At 36.3% G+C, this 4,724-nt stretch overlaps 1 protein-coding gene across 1 annotated transcript in view; it reads right to left on the bottom strand.

Moving 5' to 3' along the window:
* LOC136800103 (dynein heavy chain domain-containing protein 1-like) overlaps positions 1-4,724 on the bottom strand; it is a 186,787-nt gene that overhangs the window by 104,273 nt on the left and 77,790 nt on the right. The window lies entirely within an intron of this gene.

Genomic DNA, 4,724 nt, shown 5'->3' with positions numbered 1-4,724 from the left:
ACTCGTACGAGTCTATCTTTGTTGATGCTTCTTGGAGATTAGAATGAAAATTGTAACGTGTTTTCTTTAAAATGAATTTTTCTTATTTAGATTTTTTTCTTTTAACCGGGAAGATTGATTTAAAGTCCAAAAATCAGGTAAAATCGACCTTCGATCTATGACATTATCTTGAAACCTTTAAATCTAGTTTTTTTAGAGAATATGTTAAATTTGTATAACCCAAGAAGAACAACTATATTAGCCTGGATATCAGCTAAGCTCGAAATTTAAGAAAAGGCAAAATTTATCTCAACATACAAAGTTCTAAAATTATAAAACTTGGTCTCCCTAGAGAATGAAAGTGCAAATCCATGTTTCCAAAGCTTCCCTAGCCAACCCATGGCAGCAAAATAGATCTAAAACCATTTAAAACATCCAAAGATTACACCAGAGTCCATAAACAAGTTTGCATGCATTATCATGACTAACCATGTTTTCTTGGAAAATGAACTCGCCTCTGTTTTCTTCTTTTTCATGTTTTCATGTTACAGAAAGCTGTATCTTTACTAGCAAGTAGAAAATTATCCTATTTTTGTTTCAGAATTGCTCTGCACCATGTAAATAGGTCTTTACAGCTTTAGCGAAGTGAGCGCAAGCAAGCGGACTTCATTCTCATAAGAGAATGTAAAACGCACTAGGGAGACCAGGCTGTAAACCAGAACATAAAATATCAAACACTAGACTGTGAAATAGTTTACAGCCTGGATATCCAGGCTACAACTAGATATGTTTTTATTTTTGTGAGAAATTTCATTTGAAACTTTTTTCCCGGGAATACAAATGTATTAATTCATAAATACAACAAGAAATTTTCAATTAAAACGGTTCCTATTGAATGCCGATTATTTGAATAACCCTTGAAGTTATGACTGTTTAGTCAGTCAAGTACGCGACCGTTAGTGATATTTCGTGAAGCAAAAAAATAACACCAGATGTCCAAAAAGACAGATGCTGTTAAGAGTTTCATATCAGTAAATCCCAGTTGGAAAACAGATATCCCTGAAGAATATAAATCCAAAGTTTTTCAGCATTTCCCCTGTAAGTGTTGTCTGTACACAGACCCAGTATCTACAGCTAAATTCATTACCGGAGAGGGTCTGTTATCATTGTCTTTTCTCATTTGAGATTTTTCAAACCGACCGCTACGATGTGTTTTTTTAGAATTAATTTTGATTCTAGGACAAAAAATTGTTATTTCAACATTAGGTGTTCACAACGATCAAACAACGCTGTCTTTCAGCTGGGATTCACTTGATTAAAATTATTTTTATATTATATTAATAAAAGATTAAATGTTCTTTGAGAATTACCTTTAAACAGGGTCCAGTATGCCCGGGAGGGGGGAGGGGGTACCGGGGATACTAGGGTTGCGAGCTGAAGGGGGGTGCCACCCGACTTTCGACCCTTGGACCCTTACCGGGACAAAAAAGGAGAAAACAAAGGAAAAATTTTGTGAATTTTACGATCCTTATCGGGACAAATTTGACCAATTTTGACCAAATTTCGATCTTTCCGGGGGTAAAAAGTTGAATTTTTCCTATTTCTTCTACCCTTAGTGGGATTTGATTTTCTGATTTTTCCGACTCTTAGCGGCACTTTGGAGATCCAAAAAAGGTGCCCTTATGGGCGGCACATACCGTACCCTCGATTTGCCTAAGTAACCCCAATACGCCCCCCGGGAAGTCAGGAATATAACCATTTCATTGATTTGATTCCTTTGATTAGCTTGTATTATTAAGTATATGTAGGAGAAAATGCTGTGGTCACATTCAAAAATATTTTGAATGAAATCTAGAGTATTTTATTCATGGCATTCATTATTCATAGAATTATATTTAGTTTAAAAACTGATGATCGAAATTTCAGCTTATTCAGTCTCAAAGTAAAAACAAGGAAAGCTAAACATATTTATAAGTTTGTTATTTACGAGTTTGATTGAATTTTTTTTTTACTTAGATTAAATTCATAAGTCCAACTCACCTCTGAAAATGGCAGAAGGTCAAGATCCTCAAGCATACCGTGGGTATGATTTCGACCTTGTTAAGAAAGAGCAAGGCGCTGATTTCGAATGTGCAATATGTCATTTGATTCTGCGTGATCCTTACTCAACACCGTGCAATCACGCTTTCTGTCACGTTTGTCTCACCCAATGGCAACAAGAACAATTGAGTGGAAAAAGGTATCTGGATCCGTTTTTGTATCATAAATGTGCGCTTTTACTAAGTAATTGCTATTATGTATTACATACCAGGATTTAGCTCTAGATCTGTCAGGCCATCCTCGTACAAAAAACATTCCTACTTTTACATAATGTTGAAATAAGGTGGATATAATTATAAACATTTCGCAATTTAGATTCCCGAAATTCCTCCTTTGTCTTTAAATCTCATTAAGCTGTAAAATTTATACTTTCTTTAGATTTTCAAACTAATATAAAGAGACATATCATATCTCCATCACATTCACCCCTTTAGTGGAGAGGACGGTGTGCGCAGATGACCTTTTAAGAGATTGAATGTATTAATTTCTTTTTAATATTTTAGACCGGTAACGTGTCCAAATTGTAATACCGTTTATAACCCAGAAAAGGTATGAATAATTTTTCAAAAGACTTTCTACTTCTCTGCTTATATTCTTAATAATTCTCTTATATAAGCAAAAATAGAAAAGCACACAAAACAGTTCCCCTAAAAGAATCGAATCCCTAGGAGGAGGTGATGGGGAGGCACTCAATGTAAGCGACCTAGCGTAGTTGCGGCCCTTATGGGTAAGTTTTTAGGCTTCTCAAAGTGCACTGAAAGGATCTAGAAAACGATTAGATCTAGAATATGATTACATCTAGGGGAAGAAAAATTGTAGCCCTGTAAACAACATTTTAGTCGTCCACCTCGCCACTCGCAAACGAAATATTTTCATTAATTCTTTACTTGTCATGTACTCTCATTTTTTAGATTCATTGCGAAGGAGTGATTGATCGAATGGTCAAAACGAGTCTAGATGTCAAGTGTAAAAAACATGAAATGGGCTGCAAATGGCAAGGAAAAATTATTGATTATCAGGTAAGCTATTGAGTGAATATAAGTTTAGATATCAAAATTGTAAAAAAGTGAAAGTAAAAAGTACACCCCCTTCTCACAGTTCCACTGTAATCCCTTCGCACAGGAAAAATTGGCCAAAATATCGTCCTTGGTGTAAAATTATACTCCAATCTTTGTCCCCAACTGAAAATAATCGAATAAACTTATCCTCGCTGCTAAATATTATGCTATTTACGTTCTTTGACTTTGAGAGTGTGTTAGCTCAAGGGGGGTCAGTGTACTAGAAGGCAGCATGTATGTGTACTACAAGGTATTTTTTCAAAACTTGACACCCACCCACCCCTGAAGTACACCATACTACATTGAAAAATCCAAAAACCACCCCATACCCCCTATTTACTACCGGGTAGTACCTGGAAAAAACCCAAACCACCCCATACCCCCCATTTACTACTGGGTACTACCTGGAAAAAATCGGAAAATCGGGTAAACATTTTTACAAAAATTGGGAAATCGGGAAAAAGTTTTTCCAAAAATCGGAAAAACAGGAGAATTTTTCTCAAAAATCCAAAATGCGTGAGAAATCAAACCTTTCAAAAATTGCGTGAGACCATGTGGAAATGCGCGAGTCTCACACCCCATGCGTGAGAGTTGGCACCTCTGATGTTCGAATGTTCGAATTTGAATGTTCCAATGTTTACATTGACTCGATAAACCTTCATTTCAGTGGGATCTGGTAGGATTTCAATTCATTCCAAGAAGTTTGGAAGAATGATCTTGGACAAACTTGGCTTGATCAATTTATAATAGAACAACTTTACATTTTTATTTTAGCAGATAATTTCTGAACCTTTTTGTTTCCATACTGTTAACATCGATTTTGGGCCCAACACCCCTATTTTGGTACACAGGTAGTAAAAATCAAAATCGATTTTGGACCCAACACCCCAATTATAGTACACAGATAGTACATGACAAATTTTTTTCTCAAACACCCACCCACCCCAGGATACATGCCACCTTCTGGTACACTGACCCCCCCCCCCCCGGTTAGCTACATGTTTTAATACATATGTTTTGGCAGTAATATATTTGACTAACTCTTGCAAATAGTTTTTTGGGGAAAATTGTCCCAGTCAAAGGTGTCCAAAGAATTGAAATTCCCAGACATAAAAAATATAGGAATACCGATCCCCATCGAGAATCAGTCCGATATTTTTACCCCCACTGGGCTGTAAAAATCCTACCGGGTCTGTGAGAAGGAGGCATAAATAGATCTTTTCAGAAATTACGTCACGAACATCACTTGCCTCGTATTCAAACAATTGAGACATGACTTTTTTAATAAATAGAAAGTAGTATTAATTAAATCCGCTGGGAGTTTAATCACCTTGGAAATAATTTCAAAACGAGACAAGTGATGTTCGTGACATAATTTACTAGACCTTTGATTGCAAAGTTATTAAGTAACTAAAGCCTTTTTTGTCTGTTTCGGAGCAACAGCTCATCCCAGGCCGTAAAAAGACGCCGTGATTTGGATTCACCAAAAGAGGTGAAGTTTTTAACACGGACAGACAGACAGACAGACAGACAGACAGACAGACAGACAGACAGACAGACAGACAGACAGACAGACAGACAGACAGA

This window comes from Clytia hemisphaerica, unplaced genomic scaffold, assembly GCF_902728285.1.
Source record: "Clytia hemisphaerica strain Z4C2 unplaced genomic scaffold, Clytia hemisphaerica genome assembly, whole genome shotgun sequence".
Taxonomy (NCBI): domain Eukaryota; kingdom Metazoa; phylum Cnidaria; class Hydrozoa; order Leptothecata; family Clytiidae; genus Clytia; species Clytia hemisphaerica.
This window is presented reverse-complemented; position numbering and strand designations above follow the sequence as displayed.